Here is a 22,657-nt window from a genome sequence, read left to right on the forward strand (position 1 = left end):
CTTCTGCATATGAAATAGGAGTGAAATTTCACTCTTGCTGCTTAATAGTAATGGAATGAAAATGTTCCATTCTTCAGTTACTAGTCAGCCTATAAAAATCTAGTCTTTCTTGATTGAAAATGGTATTATTTGGTCAGATCATTCACAAATATAATTCAAAACAGAGATCATGGAAGGGAGCAGATTGGGTGGGTTTTTTCCAAAATGATGGCATCCAAGTATCTCATCTTTCAATGTCAAGGAACACAAAGCCTCTTTGTAGAACTAAGTTTTAGTTGGAGATGCCGCTGTATTATAATTAAAAAGTTACTTTGTATTAAACGCATTTAATAATCCTCCATAGCCCTTATCCTGCTCACAAGTTCACATTCATTGTGGGGCTCTCTGCCCCTCCGCCCATCTTTCCCCTCCATGTTTACCCACAAAGAACATACCCATGCCATATTTGACATACGTTTATACTAAACAATTGTTCATTCTTTTATTTGAAATTGAAATTTAACTATGTATCTTATATTTTATCTGGCAATCCTACCCTTAACACAGAATAAGGGAGCTTAAGAGACGGCTTCTCAAAGACATTACCATTTAAAACGAAGTCAAAAACATAAATCAGGAATTGAGGAAAGGCAGGTAAAAAGGCAAATATGTCTAGATGGATGGTCTTATGTGGGAGAAAGGATTGCCTGTTTCTGTAACTGAAACATGTTCTTTGTTGCTGTATCATGGATGGTGAGACAAGGGTGAAGTAGAAAAATGAATCAAGATCTACAATATGAAAAGGAATCTGAAAGAAAGAAAGAGAGTAAGAATAGGCAAGCTTAGAAAGAGAGAGAGAAAGAGAGAGGAGAGAGAGATACAGAGGTAGAGACTTACAGGTAGAGATGCTATTTCTCAATGTTCATTTGCAAACGTAGTTTGCGAGCATGTATGGCCCATCCTGTGCTAGGTCCCTTAAGAATTTGAGATGGAAGATTTTATCTCCCTAGGAAATAAGGAAAGGCTAAGCGAAACTTAAGTTGAAATATTAAGTGAAATTAACTCAAAATTTTTGTTTTCTCTTCTTGATTATTTGTGTTAGTGAAATTCTTTTCACCTTGATTCACAGGTCCTTTCACTGAGCAGATTCATGAATCTCTCATTACTCCAATAACTAGAATTCCAATTGCAGTCCATAATACTTAAAGAAAATAAGTTGCCTTTTTGTGTGACCAACTGAAATGTGTATTCATGTTGAAAAAACAGTATTTGTACATTGTGCAGGGACCAGATTAAGGTAGTGTTATTCACAGATTTTTAAACATATAGCAATATGGATGCTATTTGAAAGAGAATACAAATATACTATTAGTTTGGGATTAGAACAACAAGATCTATTCTTTCAGTAATATCATGGGGTTTGTGTGTGTGTGTAAGAAAACACGTATGTGTGTGTGTTTTTAGTGAATAAATTGCTATTGTTTTTCACTGAAATGATTCTGACAAACCTAGACTCTTTCATGGAATCTACATCAACTAGCAGATATTTTCCAAAGGGCCTTTCAACTTAAAAAGAGGGTATACTTTGTGGTTCTATAAGATTTTCTCTTGTAAATATTGGTATATTATTCTTTTTCTAATAGAATAGTAGCCAGTTCCTATGTGAGTCAGAATTGGACTTACACCGAAAAGCAGAAATAAAAATGACAATAGGGCATATGCTTACTTAGTTGCACATTTGTTTATATTACATTTTGGTAGTTTTCCCTGATCAGGGAAAGAAAAATCATTTTATAGTCTAGTTTTGTTTGTATTTTGTATTCTCTTAAGCATATTAACATTGGAAATGCTTAGACCATAAATGTTGACTTCCTCCTTGTGTCAATATTTTATCCAACAAAATAACTTTGCCTAGCAAAATAGGAAAATCCTGCACTTGTTAAAACAAATCAGCAAAACTTACTGAGCTTCTGTTTGAGGCAAAACACTCTCCATGGTCAAAAAAAAAGTGCTATCCAATGTGAAAAAATCTAAGTAAAGTTAATGACCAACTTCATAAAACATTCCGATTTCTAGCAATGGAATTTTACGAAATTGGCATTTCTATTCTTGAGAATTATTGGTTGATCATATTAGGCAAATTGGATAAATTGTTTTAGAAATTAGAGGAAAAGCATGATTGAAATTAGGTGGGAAGTGTGAATTTTAGTAATAATTATTTAGACCTTAAAATCAGTTATAAATTCCAAACAAGTTGATAGATGATATTTGAGGATCAGACAGATGGGTATCAAATACCAGCTTTATCTTTAATGAAATAATACAGAACATGACTAAAATGTGAGTCCTATTGGGCTTCAGAATACCCTTCTCTGCCCCTCTCCCCAAATTTTACTCATTCTGAGTAATGGGAGAATCTGGACCCCTTCACATTTTAGTAAAGAAGGTAAATGTTTGAGCTCTGAACAGAGGTCCCTGCAAAGTGTGATCTGCAATGGTCTATGCAATGCATGCTCTGTGCCCTCTCCCAAGAGAAAGAAAAGTCCTTTAGTAAAGAGTGAGTGGTAAGTAATTAATGTGTGAACCAAGGATGGAAATGGTTTTCCCATATCTTGCCCTCCTGAAGAGTAGACCACAATGGGATGCTCAACTCTTCCGAGAGAAAGAAAAGCAGTTTGCTCTGTAACTTCAGAGACATCTAGAAGACTTTCTGGTCTCTTAAAAAAAATCCCGGGTTTACCAGAAGTCTCATTACCCCATTCTATGTTTAACCATTGCCTGACTACTACTTTCTTCTCTCAAGAATATAGAAAAGTTAAACCAGGTAGCCACTAACAATATTTATTAATTGAGAGATAAAACTTCCATTTTGGCACATTGAAATTGTACGTTTCAAACTATTTTGCTAATTTGAAGAATAATCCATTTTATTTAAAAAAAAAAAAAAAACACTCAGTTACCTGTATGGAATTTATAGATGCCAGACAGACATTGTTCTCTCCTTAATCATTGACTATGTACTCATCCAAACCCAGAGACTGAGTGTTTTAGAGGTCTCTTCAAAAGCATGTTGAGCATTTTGGGGAAATGGCACAATGGCTATCGATTGTCCTTGATTCTGCTCATTTTCTGAGTGAAGTAGCCTCTACCTAGCAAATATTCCTGGATTTGAACTTTAGCAAGATTGTGCCACCCAATTATGGGAACTTGGATGTAAATACAGGGAGTTTGGAATTTGGGGGATTTACAAAATCCTAGATGGTCTGACCTATGACATAGGAAACAGAACAGTGAGGAATGATGGAGATGTTACTGCAAAATGTTTGTTCTTTTTTTAAGGGGGTTCCTATTTTCCTAAGAACTGCTTAGGGTTTCCGTCCCTTGTAGGCATAGAAAATTTTTCATAGATTTAAAGAAAAATACAACTAGATTTCTATGCACTTTTATACCACACAAATTGCATTCCTCTAAGCAGTTTTTAGCCAAAAGGCATGCATTCGATTCCTTAGTGATAAATTCTACTCCACTGCCTTTAGCTAACATTAGGGATGCTCTTTCTAAACTGGATAAGAGCTCAGTTATCAGAATTCCCAGGTGTCCCAAGCCCTTGAAAAATGATGAGAACTTGGGGGAAGTTAGCAGGAACTGACTCTTTCTCTGACTGGCTAATTGTTTTGGCTTCTAAATTCCTGAGAAGGCCAAGCTCATTACATACTGCTTATTTAAGTTTTCTCTACAATCCTCATCCACCAGAAATTGCCATATTTTAGATATTTGTTCATGTCTTTGGTTCCTAAGAGTCATTCATTTTTTTTCTAATAATCATAAAAAAAGTCCGTTTCATTCTGGATACTTGCACCCTTAGTTTACAAGAGTCAATGAGTACCCTAAGAGCAGGGTTTAAAAATAGCTATACAATTTATTACCTCCCATATCTGTTGATATATAGTCTGTTGATGCTAAAGTATTTGTGTAGTGTTGATGAAAGTGAAGTCTTCAAAAGCTGGACAAAAGTATGTTTGTTCAGAATAATATACCAATAAAAATTCTCTGTCCATTGCTTTTATTTTTCCAAACATGATGAAGTATAGATGGAGCCAAGCTCAAGTAAACTATGGTACTAATGTCTGATGACTTCCCTATGTCTCTCATTTCTATAATTTCTCCCCCAAGTGTACTTCAGCTGATGTCCCCCTTTTGTCTCCTAAAATCAAAATAAGAGTTTATTAATGACTGTTTAACTGCATGAATATAACTTCTCTCTTTTTTTGCCTACTGTATGTTTATTTTTGTCCTTACTCAGCACAAAATGTCATAGTTTGCACTCTTTTCATGATTTTTACAATCTTTTCCTAATCTTGCTGGATCATTCTGGGGCACTCCTTCTGCCACAGTCACCCACACCCCAGTATGTTACACACACCTTCTTGAAAGTATTTTCTTGTTTTTCATGACATCACATTGTCTTGGTTCTGCCCATACTCTTGACCTAATCAGGATAGCAAAAACACATGGCACATTCCAACGGAATAACTGAGAAAAATTTAATTAAAAGTTCATGAAAAATGATGGGTAAAAAAGCTGGGAATGATAAGGAAACTTAACTGTCCCCCATGTCCCTCACCAGTGGTTAGTGTCAGCTAGGGGCAATAAGGTGAGTAACAACCAACCCACAAGGCAAGGCTCGTGACAAGGCAAGGAAGGCTGCTACAAAAATACATCCTTTGTCTGAGTTCTTCCCCCTCCATCTGATCTCTGTTGGCAGAAGCCAAAGGGAAGCCACAGGATAAGAGTGTCCTGGTAGGGATATAACTTATTGCCCAAAGACATTTTTGAGAATGAACAAGTGAACTATTAAAAATTAAACTGAGACAGCCGGCATAAGCCGGTCCTCAGGGTTTGCTCCTGGAGCACAAGGCAGTGTGAAGCTTGGTGAACAGAGCACATGAAAGAGCAAATGGAAAATATTCCATTCAACTTCTGTGTTCACTTTCCACCTCCCCTAGGGTTTCTTTTCATATATGTATTTCTAGAACTTTAGTATTCCCAGAAATCTAACTCTGGCCAACTTGTCACTTCTTCCTAAATCTCTCTCAGAATGACTTAGATTCTTTATAGATTCTGTATTTTTCAATAATCTTCAGACTCTTATCCTACTAATGAAATGTGCCAGTTATCTCACAGTTAGATTTACAATTGCCTCATCATTTCCTTGTGAGTAGTATCCTTTGCTTATAAAATATAATTCTGCTTCTAGTATCACCCTTCATTCAAGCCATAAAAATATAGGTAGATAGATAGACAGATAGATCTCTTCTTTTCAATATCTGATATCCAAACAGTCAACAAGTTCTTTTATTCAAGGATTAATCAATCATGGTTTATCATTTAAATATTTCTAAATGTATTTCCTTGTTTCTAATCTTACTGTCATGAACCTGGCTTATATTCCTTTGTTTCCAGGTTTAGATGCTCAATTATGTCATAGACATGAAGATTGTAGAGTTATGAGATTTGGTACCATGGAGATCTCTGCAAATTTATGAGGGACTAGTTTTACCAAAGGCGGGGCCAGTCCCTGAAGCTTTATTAACAAATGACGAGGACTTGGAGAGGACTGACATGGCTGTAAGGTACTAGAGAGATTGATGTGGCAAAATATAACAGGAAAGCTTTTATTTTTAAAATGTTTTGTTTTTATTTTTATTTTTTAGAATAGAAGAATCTTATCCATATTTTTTGAGATTATAAGGAGTCAGAGTGGAGGAGCACTGCTGGGGGAAAAAGGAACAAATGACAACGTTATTGAAACAGGATTCTGAAGAAGGATGTTATTAAGCAGATCTGGAAAAATTAAAGTTTAGTTCACAATTTTTTCTGAGATAAACAACAGAAGTGTTTTAAGGTTGAAAGGAAGGAAATAAAATTAATGTTCATTTGTACAATTTCATATTATTCCATGAGTTAGATAAAACATTACTTAGCTATTCCTTGAATATACACTGTATTTGTAGTTTTTTTCTTTTTCATTGGTCATTATGGAAAATGTAGCAATAAATATCCATACACATAAAGCCTCAAATAAAAGTTAATTTAATTAAGAGGGACAGAGTCATAAAATATACTTCATAGGTAAAAATTATACATGCATATCTAATTTAATATGCTTTTAAATGCTTTTCAAAAGTTTGAAACCATTCACTTTATTCATCCTGCATTATTGAGACTTGGTACCTTTTCACCAATCTCTCCTCTTTCCCCAATCTCTAGCCCCTGGCAACCATCGTTCTACTCTCAGCTTTTATGAGTTTGACTTTTTTAGATTCCACATACCTGCAAATGATGCCATCCAGTATTTTTCTTCTTTGTCTGGTTTATTTCTCTTAACATAATAATGTCCTTTAGGTTCATTCATATTATCACAAAAGGCAAGATTTCCTTCTTTTTTAAAGCTGGATAAAATTCTATTACATATATATATGTAATAGAATATTTATATATGTGTGTGTGTGTGTGTGTGTGTCTGTGTGTACACCACATTTTAATTATCCATTCATCCAAGGGCTTACTATGCTCTCACTTGTAATAATAAATATAAAATTAAATTTTTTTTTTAAATTTATTTTTAGTATCCAAATATAACTTATGGGCTTTATAGTATATACCAGTATTCAAAGAAAATTTATAGTTATATTTTGTTTCATCTTTTCAAGAGCCAAAATATTTGGCAAAAGTAACTATGCTAGTTATTCAAATAACAGAATGAAGTTTCAAGAAATTTGAAATATTTGTCCATAGTCATTCAGTTAATGAATGTTAAAACTTGATTTTCAGTCCATCTCTGAATGTAAATCCAGTGAACATCCTATGGAATCCTATATTCCTAAATTTATTTTTATGGTTATATCCTATAACTCCTGTTAACATATGTTGCCTAGAAGCAGGAAATGTATTTCATACTTTCATTCATATTCAATAAAGTCATGATTTATTTCACAAACAAAATAATTTATAGAATTGAAAATAAAACGAGTAATTTTTAAAATAGTGATAGTTCAATAACACTAACAAATGTCGATGGGTTGAAGTGTTGAAACAATTGTTGAAAACCTATAGAGTTTCATTTTAATGATTTTCTTTTTAAGTTAAGAACATGTTTTAAAAGGAAAAAAGAGAGCTGCTACTGTAGAAAAAGAATCATGGTCTAAATGATGCCATAGACAAGAAAATTATTTTACCATCAACTAATGAAAGTAACTAATATAAAAAACTTGGAAAAATATTTTCCATCTTAAGTTAGCCCCAGGTATTTCCTAACTTAATGAAAACATCTTCAGGGCAAACATCACAAATGAGTGCTAAGGTCTGTTTGCTTTTATTCATTCTTCTGTTTGAAAGCTTAGTCTATATATCATTTTCTCTGGAGTCTATATACTGATCTATATATTATTATTTTAGTTGATAGAATGGAAACTATTGACGGTGCATAATGAGCACACTAATGAAAAGCACTACATTTGAGCACCTATGAACTTTCAAAAGAAAATAAACCATCATGAAAAGTACATGGACTTTGGAGTCAGGTAAGCTTAGGTTTTAAATATGGACCTGCCAGTTCCTCGCTTGGCCATCCTAGATAGATCACTCCAACGGTGTAAGCCACCAGGCTTCTGTTAGGAATACATCCAGATGCATATGACAGAATTATCAAAACAAACAAAACCATTTAAGCAAAAGACAGATGTATTTTCCTTAACAAGTACAGAGGAATGCTTTCTAGGCCTCCCGCTCCAGGTTCTGTGTCTGGGTTCCAATGTGGAACCCTAACCCTGACCTTGGGAAAGGATAAGAGCCAGGTAGGAATAAAGACTTCTGCCTTGAAAGGAGAGAACCCCTGAGATGCCCACCCCTACCTGGCACACAGGAACCCGGTCACCAGGCCCCTATGTACTGCAAGGGAAACTGAGACCTCGTGTCTTTGTATTAGCACTTTGCTGTCCCATCCAAGTGAGGGTGGTGAGCCTAAGGGAAAATGGGAGAATAGCTATAAGGTGAGAGACTTACAACGTCTGCCTTATATGCGATCTCCAACTGTAATGAGGGATATAAATTCCTGGCTCATAAAAACAAAATGAAAATTATTTAGACAAATACTTTTGATTGCTTATATATGTGATTTTCAAGTGCCGACTGGAAGTTTTGAACTTGAAAGTGATTATAGAATGTGTCTCAGAGATTAGAAAGGGGAATGGAGTGAGGTTTGAGGAAAATTCTACAAAACTCATGTCACTAAATTGAATGGGTTTGGGAGTTTATGGTTTGTTTATTCAGGTAACAATTATTTACTGAGGGCCTCTATATGCTAGGCTCTGTAGTAGGCCCTGAAGGTAGGTATTGAACAGAATAGAACATGATTCCTGCTGTTGGAGATTTTATAGTCTAGAGTTATTCTCACACTATTTATTGAATAATCAATTTTTCTCAAAATAATATATAATTCCATATAAATCCCTAATTGTACATGGCTCTGCTTCTGGACACTGTCACATTAATCCTAGACAGGTTTCATTTTAATCTGTTAAGTGAAAGATGATTATGTCATCAGTATGAGTATTCTGTTGCTGCTATAACAAGCTGCCAAAAACTTAGTAGCTTAAAATGACAGAAATTTATAAGTAAAAAGTAAAAAAAAAAAAAAGTATCTTCCATGTGACGTGTAATAATAACGTCTATAATTGTATATATTCCTTTGATGTATTTTCCCCTCAAGATTATTAACTCTGTGTTTGACAAGTGAAAACTAAATCTCTGATCAATTGAAATTTTTGGTTACAATATATTATAAAAGTAATTATTTTACAAACACTATATGAAAAGCAGTATTAAAATTTGAGCAAACAAACAAATGAAAGGACAGAAGGAAGACAGAAGTCTGAAATCAGCATCACTGAGCTAAAATCAAGTTGCTAACAGATATCACTGCCTCTTAAGACTCTTGGGAAAATCTATTTCTGGCCTCTTCTAGCTTCTGGTGGCTGCTGGCATTCTTGGTCTGTGGTCACATCTCTCCAATCCTTGCCTCAGTGGTAACATTGCCTCAACTTCTTGTGTGCATAGAAATATTTCTCTGAACTTCTCTGTTATAAATGTCCATCCATGTGACAGTACTTGGGCCCACCTGGGTAATACAGGATAATCCTGCAACTCAAGATCTTAATTTAACCACATTTGCAAGGACCGTTTTTATTTTTGTTTTTTCAAAGTAATGTAAAACTCACAGGTTCCAGGGATGAGGATGTGGATATTACTGGGTTCTATTACTTATTCTATTACATCATCATTTTAATTTGAATTGACTTGTTGAGACTGCATCTTTTTAAAATTATTATTATTTTCTAGTTTTTCTTCTTCTTTATGAGTTGCACATCATGTCAATGACCTGTGTTCAATTTTCTATTCCTCTGCTCATCTTTCTTCCTTATATATTAGGGATTTTAATACTATCATATGTTGCAAATACTTTTTTTCCTTTTCCATTTTGTCTTTTAACCTCTTTATGAAAATTTTTTACTAAGTACAGGTTTAGAGCCTGCTACCTTGTTCAACTTTTTCTCTCCGTTTTACTAGCTGTGTGACCTTAAGGAAGTTATTTAAGCTTTCTGTTTTTCAGTGACTTTAACTTCAATGAAAATTTTTTTTCGTATTATATTTTCCTAATAAGATAGATAAATCGAACAGTTAAGTATTACAATGTTAAAAGTGTGCTAAATTTGTTAAGCAGGATAAATTAGGTTGAATTTTCCTTAGCTTCTTGGACATAATTTCCTGTTTTAAATAGTGCTGAGGAAAATTAGCATATTCCAAAGTTACTTTAATTCAAATTACTTGGAAATTACTTACTTCATCACAGTAAAGTTTGAAGTAGAAAGTACAAATGAAAAAGGCAATCCATAAGCTGTTTCTAAACATTATATGAGTAGTCAAAATAATTTATAAGAGATGAAAATAACTATATTGATAATTTTTATAAATATTACATAAGATCAAATTTTATGTAATGATTAAGTCACATCTATCTCTATATCCCCTAATTTCTGCTTCAATATATGAGTTATAATGTCAAGTAATAACTAGTTCACTGTTTTAATATGCTTCATTGAATTGTTTTATCCTTAATTAAAACAATACCAATATGGTCAAAACACTTCAACTGAATTATCATTTAATTATCAGTTATTTAATTCACTTGTAATGTTTTCATAAACAACATGCAAAAATTAACATCACCAAAAAGAATATGAGGAATTGTTAGGAACACGTAGGCTAAAATTACTATTTCATATCATTATAAAGAACAAAATTTAAATATTGGCAAAACATTTGAGCAAATAAATTGGATAAAAGAAAAGCAGTGCTTCTACTATAGTAGGAAGAGAAAAAGACAGATACATAAATTCAGAGTAATCAATTCCAATAAACTCAAAGTAACCACATGTAGAACTTTGATTCACTGGCTGGTTATAATCTTTGCATATTTTTTCACCTGATAAATAAAAAGTTGAAAGTGAAACCAGCCAATGATCAACTAGGATTATAAAAAAAAAAAAAAAGCTGTAAATTCCGTTGATAGTATCACAAACCTTGATAAGTCAAGTAACATTTATCTGGAACAGGGCTTCTCAACCCCAGCACTGCTGACACTTTTGGCCAGACAATGATCTGTGATGGAGGCTGCCCTGGGACTATGGGAATTGATGTATGGAAATGTATATAGCCTCTGCCTTGTAGATGCCAGTAGCACATCCGTCAACCCCTATGACAACCAAAACTTTCTGCAGATATTGCCAAATATCTCCTGGGGGAAAATCACACCCTTGAGCATCATTAATGCAGAAAACAGAGTTCTGTCGTACTAAACAAGGACCTTAGAATGAAAAGCATGACCTGTTTCTGTTAAATCAGATTACTTACAGAATTTATGCTATTATTTTCAGATTACTGAAAGTGAAAGCCAGTATATTTTATTTCCTGGCATTGCATTAAACAAAATAGTGTAACATTTTAAAGGAATTTTTGATTTTTAAACCTTGGTCTCCTGGGTTTATATTTTTGAGAGCTTTGGCTAGTTAGTAAGTGGCTAGTTAATAAAAAATAATGTTCAATAAATTTGAGGCAAGAGTGTGTTTCAGAGAAAAATTAGTAATTATCAGGGTTAATTATTCTAACACTGTAACTTCAAATACCTCATTAAGGAAATAATAAATTATTTGCAATTTCACAAAACAGAAATCATGAAGCCTAAATAAAAGGAGTACCTATTTTAACAAAACTCTAATTTTAGTCATTGGATTTATTTTCTATTGGAATATGTAATCTTCCTCTGCTTCGTGTTTTGTGCCCAGAACCCTCCAAGAGCCATATTCCTGCCCTTTTTCTGTTTTATGTCATTCTTCCCCTGGGGACAAGGTTTGACTTCCTTGATGGGTGGGAAGGAACTGAGCTTGGGAAATTCAGCCCCCTTCTCTCTCCGTCTTCCTACTGGCAAGCATGGACTTTCTTCCTAACAACATAAAATCTACAGAATTGTAGGATAGATCTGTGATTATCCAGCTGTGTAAATGACTGGCTGGATACATACCTAGTTCAGAGGTAACATATTTGTAAGCAGAAACGTCTATCCAGGGGAAAAAAAAAAAAAAAAAAAGCCAACATTTTGGTCTCCATTTGGCTGGCAATTCTGTCTATCAATGGATTTTAAACAGAAAACAGGGTGCTTTTTTTTTTTATTATTTCAAATGATTCTGATAAACTTTTCATCTTACTAAGATTATTGGATGAAAAGCACTCTACTGTGTTTTTCTTAAGGATATAAAAAATAGGACCACTTATTGGAGATAAGTGAATATAACATTTTTAGATCAGTGTATCTTTGTGGGACTTAGAATTATGTATTTTCGCTATCATATTAAAATGAATAATTGTTTTCAATCAAGACACTTGGCATTTCAGAAATTATAAACCTTGTTGGCTATTTTTAATTATAAATTTTCCATGCAAATAAACCGTTATTAATTGAAAGATAAAAATAGAAAATACATATTTATAATTCCTTTGTCTTAGCTAATCTATTCAAACAATACACATTTGAAACTCTTTGTATTATAAAATCACTTTGGCAGTTTGCATTCAAACGTATTGTCTTTCAGCATTTCCTTTCTAACAAGTATTAGTTGGTCATTTTTGTGGATTGGATCATAATAGCAATAATATTGATAATAATAAGAGCAGCTATGGTTCCCTTGAAATGTGCAAGTCACAGTTCCACTCACTAAATCCCAATTTGTTCATTTAATACTTACCCCAGCCCCAGGGAGTAAGCACTGGAGTACTCCCCACAGGATAACAGAGGCACTGAGAAAAGCTTGATAGTCTAAGCCCAGAATCACAAGGACATGTGTCTCTCTTAGCAAATGTACGTTTGTATTGTCAGAATCAGCGGCAATGGGCTTAATGTCTGGTGGCCACAGACACAAGTGACGTACATGCATTTCTTTATTATAATTAAAGACAAGCATCACTGCACAGAGCAGGGGACACTGCGGCCCTTCTGTTTGGAGGAGTAGGCTGCTGGATTTGTGCCACCCTGCTGGGGACAGGCTCAGAATGGCTTTCTTCTCTTAATTAGCTGAAAGTTACTTCTCCCCCTTGTGTATCAAGTCAAAGAGTTTGATGTGCTTGGGCTTCGCCTTCAGACGCACCCGGATCAGTTTACTATGTCCTGTCCAAGTGACGAGGCCTTACACTAATTTAAAGAAAACAATGGGCCTAAAGATTTTAGTCTTGCTATTATGAAGATTTCCATTCTTTGCAGTAACTTAAGATGGGAGATTTAAAATCTGTTTACCATAGTAAATACACATATTCACTGAAAACAAAAAATTTTTGTAATTAAAATGGGCTGCCATTTTATGTAGAAAATACATACTGGCTCTTTTTCTCCACACTATTAGATATGTGTGAATAATAGTCCATTACCAATTAACTCAACTTTTACTCTTCTTCCTAAATGAAAAGTAATGAAAATGACCATTTTCATACCAACTAGCATATCATTATGCTAAAAATAAATTAACTGGATTAAAACTATGATATAAAAATTGTATGTTACATATATTCATTTTTATGCATTATCAAAACAATTTAAATCGGTTTCTATACCATCCTGATGATGAAATAAAAACAGTCTTTTAAGTTACTTCTAGTAAATTTATCTAATTTTTCAATATTTATCTCAAATTTGTTTGCATGAAGAAAGAGGAAACATCTCAGACAGAAAACAAAGTATATCTTAGTAACCAAAGAAGAAAACATATTTATGTTAAATGAAGAATAAGTTTGATTGATTGAGTTAATAATCACATTATTATAAATCATCAGAAGAATGGTGGGTATAATTATCAGCATCCAAATTTTTTCCAGTGTCTACTTCAAATCTTATTTAGCCAAGAAAGATTTGGGTTTAATACTAGAACTTATAAACTGTCTTTGTATTCATGGAGCTTCTATGTACTATGCCATAAGCAGAGTGTCATGCATTATTCAAAGCACTGTACAAAGTGTGTGTGTATGTGTGCATAGGTGTGTGTTTACACCTGTGTGTATGTGTGTTTAATTGAAAGTAATCATGTAAGCAAGGTTTTATTCTCCCATTCCTTGAAGACCAAGCAAATTAAATAATTCGTTGAGGTCAAAATGACTGGGAAATTAATGATATCTAAAGTCCAGCCTGTCAGGTTCCACAGCACATCTGTACTTAAAGTCACCCCTTGAACTTCGTGGGTGTTTTGACAGCAAGTTATATAATTTACCAGTCTGTGAACACAAGCTCGATTCAAAATGGCCTTCTCAATTGTGATTAATTTGGAAATAGCACGTTTGGGATGTACACAGATGAGACTGTCTCTCCCTTATTTCTCTTCCTTTCTAGTTTGTCTCCCTTTGAGGTCACTAATTCTGATGCACTAACCAGAGCTGTAAGAGAAGTGAGGGCTGGGCAGCCGTGGACAGAGAAATGACAACAGCGTCCTGCTGACATTCTGAAAATGCAGGAGCAAAGAACTAGAAATTTGGGAATAAATAGTGTGTGTAAGACACATTTTTTTTCTGTGTTCTGTCTTCTTGAGTGATGTAGCAAGTAAGTACTAAATAATTAAAAAACTCTGAACTTCGTTTTAATATCTGGTCTTGCCCTAGGCTTTTATTTACACAGATTCAGGAGGCCCTTCATGCTGACCTGTAAAAGACTGACTCCTACAGAGCTGCAAAGGAAAGGGCCAGCACTCAGAAGAAAAATATTGTGATTCTGTAGGAAAAAGTTGCACTGTATTTCTGTCTTGCCCTAGAATCTTAACTTCTGTTCAATATTTATTTTTAGTAGGTTTGACTCCTAGGCCTCAAAACCAAGTGTGCAAGAAATACCACCTGTCTTTATCTTCCAAAAATCAAATGGATTTCAACTACTCTGCTGGAATCACAGAAAATCTGGGGGACTCTATCCCTGAACCTAGGGTTGTATGCAATTATGCAATTTATAAAGCCCTAAGGCATTTGAAGAGATGGCCCTCTGGTCATTTGTCGTTCAACTTCATAGTGATAACTGATTTTCCTCTGTTGATATTTTCAATACTGCCACCTCTATGATGATTTTGGGCCATACTCAGGATTCCAGAAATCTCTAGATTCTATGACTCTGCTTCCAAGAAGAGCACAAACCTCTCTTTTTAGAGACCCTGTCATCTTTCTTGGGAGCATCCAGGAACCAGCACTACTCTTGTGGGAACACACCTGACAGGCCTCCCCGACCTTGCCCAGCTTGGAGAAACATCTGTGTGATATGTGCGAAGCACCTATAATGAGAAATAGGTAGAGAAGTAAAAAGGTATGCATGCATGTCTAAAATATTATCCAGCTACATTTTTATGTAGTACATCCACTATAAAACATTTTCCTTTCAGATGTATTTTTCAAGATGGTTGGATTGAGATTTCTTTGGTAAGTGAAACTTTCCCTAAAGTAAAAACAGTTACCAAATTGCATTTCTGGTATTCTGGGCATAATTACTATATCCTGATTGGTGAAAACTAGAATCAAAGGAACTAGTGAAGGTGGTTGGTGTTGGTATAAAGTATTTGAGGAGTGTCATGGACTAAATGCTTTTGTTACTCCCAAATTCATATATTGAAATCTCAACCCCACTGTAATTGTATTTGGAAGAAGTGCCTTTGGAACGTACTTAGGTTTTGAGGGTAGTGCCCTCATGAACAGGATAAGTGACCTCACCAGAAGAGGCCAGAGAGCTATTACATCTGCCTTCTCTATCTGAGGACACAATGATAAATTGACTGTCTGCGACCTGGAAGAGGGCTCTTACCAGAAACCAAGCATGCCGGCATCCAGATATCAGACTTCCATCCTTCAGAACTGTGAGAAATAAATTTATGTCTTTTGTATATCCCTAAGTCTATGGTATTCTGTTCTGGCATCCAAACTAAGACAGAGAGCATACATTTTATTTAGATCATGAAAGAGGTTGATAGGAAAAGTCTGCACAATTATCAACTTTCTTTAGGCTATCAGCAGCATATTGTGAGAACTATGAGAATCACAAATTAAGTCCAAAATTCCATCACCTGAATCTTCAGATTTATGTTGTTTATTTTTTAGTATTTCACACCTTGAAGTATTTAGCCACATAGATATCTCTAGGGTAATAGCTTCTATACTTGCCAGCCAGAAGAGTAAAATCTTTCCGGACTAACAAACAAATCATTGGGAAAACATTCTTCCCATTTGCACAAGTCTGTTCCTCTTTTTTATGAGCCATTTGTCTCTTTAAAAATTAATGCAAGGAAACCTGATTAAAATGGACCAAAATGGAGTCTGGATGGTCAGAAGGGGGAGCTCACATGAACATAATACACTACATCGATACAAATCCCAAAAGGAAGAGACATACTTTGTATCTCCCATGGAAATTGACTCTTACCTCATACTACCACCCAGCTGGAGGAAGAAAGATACTCTCTTTGCCTGACAACAGCTCAGCCAACTTCTAATTCTTAGTTTCCTCCAGTTAACTTTTGATTTATAGCAACCCTTTCCAAGTTCCCCTTCTCCTCTATAAAAGAGTTTCCTTTCTTTTCTTTTACCCAAGTTGCTTGTAGTTAGCCATAGTTGCATATCCCAAGTTCCAGTTCTTTGCTGTTCCTGAATAAACCCATTTTGCTCTAAAATAACTGTCTGTTTTATTGTTTCAGTTAACATCCAGGAAGGATTTAGTTTGCTCCTTTTAGGACGTGGAACTTTGTTTAGATAAACTTTCAGGGACTTTCTGGAGAGGAGAATCTACGACTAATCTACCATGTCAGATTTTGCAATCTACAGACTGCAAAAGAGCTTCAACCCCTACCTCAGGTATTTGAAATTTTTCCATGTGAGGTGATAAAGTGTCAAAAAGTAGAATATTAAATTTCAGAGCTGTTAGAGTTAAAGGGAGTGGTAGGATAAAATGACATGAGCACAATTTTAAAAAGGTAAAATCTTTCATAAAAGTTTGCCATTTAAGTGATCAGAAGCCATTTAAAATTTCAAAGAACTTGTTTTTATTTGAATTTCTATTTCATTTACTGTATTGCTTCTTAGGATACAAAAAAACATACATATAATTTTGTTACTTTCTTGGATGAAATTTTATTTCCTTAGAAAATTAAATGTGCTGAGTATGCAAATCTGGTCTTAACCATTAATTATTGGATAAAATTCCTCCTTAATAGGGTTTTCCCCACTCCTCATTCTCACCTCACACAAGAATTCCACCTTTAATATTACATGCCAGAAAAAAACAGAACTCTTGTAACTATACACAATAGTACCATGCCCCCCACATATATCTATTCCATTTCTTCTTCCTAGAATGCCCTCTGTCTCCTTATTCCAAATATTATGAACCATATTTCCCCAACTCCAAGTTTGAGCCTATTCATCCTTCAAACCTCAGAGAAGGGGTCACTTATCTGGAATCAGGTGAGATGTTTCACTCCTCCAGGCTAGATATTTCTCCGTTGCAGTGACCTTGAGTTGCTTCACAACATCTCTCAGCTGCAGAGTGCTGTAATTAAGCATAGGCAAGGTTTAGTCAAGTATTGGAAGATAGAACACTAATATCCTTTATATCTAAAAAAAAAAGTTTAAAATGTTTTTTTTCCAAATATCTTAGAGTATAAACCATGCATTGACCAAGACCACAGTGTTTGAGAAAATGGCAAAAAATATTCAGAATGTTGGTGTGTGCTGGTTGCTTTTGGCTACTGTTAGGAAAGCCCTAAGGAGAGAGAATTTTGATCTAAAACAGAGACAGGTTGGAACACAAGAACTTTGATAAGTAAAACATTCTGAGTTGTCTGAACATCCTATATCCGGAGACTACATAGCAATACCAAAGAAGTTATGAGCCCCAAGGCTGATAGTCTTAGCAGGAGATAAAACTTAAGCTTTATGAGAGTCAGGAGCCTGTTGAGAGAAATTGGATTAAGGTGCTGTCCTTCACTCCAGGCCCAAGGTTTTCCATGGCTTCAAAAGCGAGACAGACATAGGAAGTAAGGTGACAAGCCATCCCATCTTGCCCAGGGCAGAGGAATATCCTGGGAGGCAAGCTTCTCATTTTAAAATCAGTCCAGCCTTGGAAAATGAGAGAGAACTAAAAATCCTGTGGGTAGAGCCAAAACAACCCATAATTAATTAATTACTAGTCTTCAAGTTTAAAAAGTAAGCCTAGACTAGATTGTTTATAGTGATTACTGAAAGTGGAATTGACAGAAGCAAGTGGTCTGATGCCAAAGAACACTTTGCAACTCCTGGATTCATAGCACCATTCAGCACCTCATTTCACTTTGCAGAGGACCATGGACTAGGAGAGACATAGTCCCGACGGCAAAGCCAGGGGCCACTGAGGACCATGAACAAAGGCCCCTTATTCCAAAGAGAAGAACTCAAGGTACCCAGGTAGTCTAACCGAAGGACTCATTCCCTTTCCTGCCCATCAAAATTTGTTTTTTTTAGGTCACAATTTTTAAGGACTACCATTTCATATACCCACTGTTTCTGAATTTAAATTTTAAATATTTTATCACTGTTATTCTGTTCCTACTCCACTATTGTATATTTCAATATGGTGTATTGTGTGTACTGGGAAGTGGGTTATACAAAATGTACTTTTTTTATTAGTCAGCAAACCACGAATAGCTATATTCAGACATGATGGAGAAGGTGGTGCCTCATTCCCTGAATCCTAGGTGATGCACTGGATGAAGCAGCGGATGGACAACTGCATTGCTTACCCTGGGGAGGAGGTAAATGTATATGTGGAAAGGCAGGTGTGCACAGACATTTCAGTGGCGAGAGGGTAACTAACTACAACAGAGACAGTCTCTTGGTGTCACTGTCTGTGCTTCTTTTCTTCCATAGTAATAGAATCTTAAGCTGTGTCCTTGTCTCTGGGCTACAGTCAAGGTGCTGTGTGCCACAAGCCAACAGATTCGTTGATGATGCTCTAATCCCTGGATTGTGGCTGAAGTTGTATAATTCTGAAATCAGAGTTGGCAAAGCATATCCCTGATACCCTAGCTCCCTGGGTGTGACAAGTAAAAGTTCTCTTGGCAGACCAGCTGTGAGTCATTTTTTTTGAAGAATCAACTTCCCCAGACCCACTGTCCAGTTTAATGTCAAGAGCTGCATGTGAACGCTGAGCACTTGAAATGTGGGTGTTCCAAAGTGAGATGTACTGTAAATGTGAAATACACAACAGATTTCAAGGCCAGAACAAAGAATGTAAAATACATCATTCATATTTTTATACTGATTACGTGTTGAAATAAGTATTTTTGATATATTAGGTTAAATTAAATATATTATTAAAGAAACTAATGTTACCTGATTCTTCTTATGTCTTAATATGGCTAACAGACAACTTAAAATTCTATATGTGGTACAAATTTAATTTCTAGTGGATAGCGCTGCCCTAGACCATCTAAAGACTTTTTTTTCAGGGCACAATCTCTTATTAAATTCTAAAGTTTCATTCCTTGCAATTGATAGCCTTCCTCATGCTATCTTAGGAAGGAGAAAATAAAAATACTCATCTCACTTAAAATCTGAAAATCTTTTTTTTTAAATGTCTTCAAGGAATAGGACGTGAGAAAAAAACTCATTTCCAGTTTGAAAAAAATTCTTAAAATATTATGACAGTCATATCTCATGCCTAAAATGTAAATAAAATGCATCCATAGATGTAAAGTTACAGTACACAGATGTTCAACATGTACGTGACTTCTGAAACCTCCTGATGGGCTAAATAAATTACATAAATTAGTGCTGTTAATTATTCTCCAAAGGGCAATGTCAAAATGATAGATGGATAGTTCAAGCTATTGAATGTTCTTTGTCAAGCATAAAAGAATGAATTTGATCAATACAATCACTGTGATTTTTTGATGTACTCAATGTTTTCATCAATATTTTTCTCTGGGATTTTCCTTCTCTCTTAGTTTCTGTCTTATGATAATCATTAAAGTAAATAGCTCACCATATTCTGCTAGTTGTTAAACCAGATTTTTTTTGATAATCCTCATTTAAAAAAGGAATAAAAATATCACTAATTAGCATCATATTTATTCTGGCATCATTATCTATAGCTTTTGTTTCTATCTATGCTTCTTTGTCTTTTAAGCATAGGAAATCACAAATTAAATATTTAATGTAACAATAACAACGTAACAAATACATCTTAACCCTTGCTTCTTATGTACTTGTTAAGGAAATTTTTCAATCACTACTTCCTGAATACATTGCCTATCTTTTTATGGAAGGTAACTATGATCTTTGCTGGAAAAAAACAATCATGATACTAATGAATTAATGGATGACAAGTGAAAAAAGGCATCACCAGGTCTCTGACTGGCTGGGGGAGGATGAGTGCCCTAAGGGACATCAAAGGAAGCAAAAATGGACACATTTTCCTCATAGCTGTTGTATAAACCCAGGTTTCTTAAACTAAGAAAGTATAGTCCAGAAGTTAAAACCACCATGCGACATACTAAAGAGGTAGTGATTGAGTCCAGAAGCTACAGTGGCAACGTTGAGTGATCTATCTAGATGAAAAATTAATTCCCAAAACATTTAACCATCAGAGAAACAGCAAGAGAGATGATTGGCAACATGCCATGAGATATTCTTGACTAGTAATTGGATTACAGCATTGTCTTTGCATTAAATCACTGAAGTTTTTTTCGGGGGAGAAAGGGGTGGTGTGATATATTGCACTAGATGGTTGAAGAAACTTGAGTACACTAGACAAGCTTTTACTAAGAAATGTGAAAAGGAAAAAAACTCCCTATTTTTTTCTTATTTACTGTTCACACTACTCACAGAACACTTCATTTCTAACACCTCTGTGACTTTGTTTATTTTCTCACATATCAAGCCATTCTTTGACTCCAGTTGGGTGTCCTACAATAGAATTTCGTTCTAACACTGTCTGCATGGGGTTGGCATCAGATCCCGTGGGTTAAAGGCAAATCCCCACAAGACTACCTACCTCACCACACTCACAGTTACTGGCGAGAAGCTTCTTATCTCATCAGAGAGCATTCAGATATGAGACCTGGAGGTCAAGAAAGCAAAGGAAGGATTTATTTCTAGGTTGATTGTATGCTTTTGAGGGGAGAGAGGGCAGACTCTGGTGAGCAGCTCTGATGAGTTTCTTTGGCAAGCTTTTATGGGGTATAAAAATGAATGGGTAGAATATTCATTGGGGAGGGAGGAGCTTGGGGTTGTGCTTCCTGATTTTTATTCCAGCTCCACTTTCCCAAGAGGAGGAGTCTTCATCAGAAGTGTCATGGTGCTGCTGCCTGATGGGTACTTCTGATCTGAAAGTCTAATTTCATTGTAATGGGGGCATAATGAGCAAAAGTCACATTTTGATGCTGGGGATTCTTGCCCCATCCACATTTCTTTATCTGCCTCTAGGACACTTGTCAACACAAAATCTTTGGTTTCTTACCATGCTGGAGGTTCCTGCTTTTCTTTGTCTACCCAAGGACACTTGTTGATTGCAAGATGTATGGTTTCCTGCCATTTGGATCGTGCTCCCCAACCTTCTCTGCTCACATCTAGCTATCTGCTTGCTCTAATGATACACACATACTTCAGATGCTAATCTTGTGAATGTGATTGCCTGGGTTGTTACCTGTGTTTCTGAAGACTGGATATAAATGAAAGGTTACCCGGACCTCCTCATTGTGTTTCAGTAATTTACTAGAGCTTCTCACAGAACTCAGGAAAACAGTTTACTTACTAGGTTACCACTTGTTACAAAAGGATATAACTCAGGAAGAGTAGGATGGAGAAGATGCACAATGGGAGAGGCTCAGAGCTTCCCAGTCCTCTCCAGGCACACCACCCTCCCAGCACCTCCATGTGTTCACCAACCTGGAAGCTCTCTGAACAATGGAGGCTTTATTATGTAGGTGTATTTAATGAAATCACTGGTCAGTGGTGATTAAGTCAACCCCCAGCTTCTGTCCCCTCCCTGGAGGTCAGATGTTGGGGGGTGAGGGGAGTAAGGCTGCAAGTTTTAAACCTCAAGTCACATGTTTGGTTCTTGTCACAGAGTCCCCATAGAGAATTTCAATGTCACCTCATTAACATAAACTCAGGTGTGGTCAAAGAGGGCTTGCTATGAATAACAAAAGACATCTTTATCTCTCTGATCCTTTAAGAAATTCCAGGGGTCTTGGGAGCCCTGGGACAGGGACCACTGGACTAAGGCCAAATATACAGTATATTATTATAAATCACAATATCACAGTCTGCCGGAGATACAAGAATGAAGAAGGCAGGAAAAGAAGAGAGGCAGAAAGCTGTCGGAGGACTAGCTGGGGAGAGGAACTATAGCAGAGCTAACAATTTCTTGTTGTATGAATAGTGCACAGGAGAAAGAAAAATAGACAGTTAAGAACACTTTAAAAAGTAAGAGAACATTTTCTCTATTATTACTGCAGTTTTCACATAAGTCTTTTAAAAATATACCAATTTATTCATTCAAATCATGTTTATTAATCATCCATCATTGACATCAACCCCCCACACACACATTTATCTTAATATTCTGGAAAATAAAATAATTTTGAGAAACCTCTTACCCTCTAGGATTCTCTCCTTTTATTGACTTACAGTCAAAGAAACTGGCATTTGTGCTCAGGTTGTTATTCATTTCCTTCGAGTAATTATTCATTTTCATCTCCCTGTTAGTTTCATTTAACATCATGCAGCATTTGCCTTCTTGCAGCCATTTTAAAATACACAGAATTGCACTAAATTGGGTCATGCCTCATGATACTAATGGGACTGACAGTCCTTACACACCTCTGACCGGTGCTTGATTGTTCCCACCCAGCCCGTTGGTGCTAAGTTAACACTAACTCTACTTAGGCTAACTTCCTGGATACTGTCAAGTTTTGTTTAGCTTGACAACGAACTAAACATGTGAAGGCATCTAAGGCATCTACTATTTATTACTTTTTGAGTTAGATCTTTCCTTCTTTCCATCCTTCCTTCCTTCCTT

The sequence above is a fragment of the Camelus ferus genome, chromosome 1 (genome assembly GCF_009834535.1).
Source record: "Camelus ferus isolate YT-003-E chromosome 1, BCGSAC_Cfer_1.0, whole genome shotgun sequence".
NCBI classification, from domain to species: domain Eukaryota; kingdom Metazoa; phylum Chordata; class Mammalia; order Artiodactyla; family Camelidae; genus Camelus; species Camelus ferus.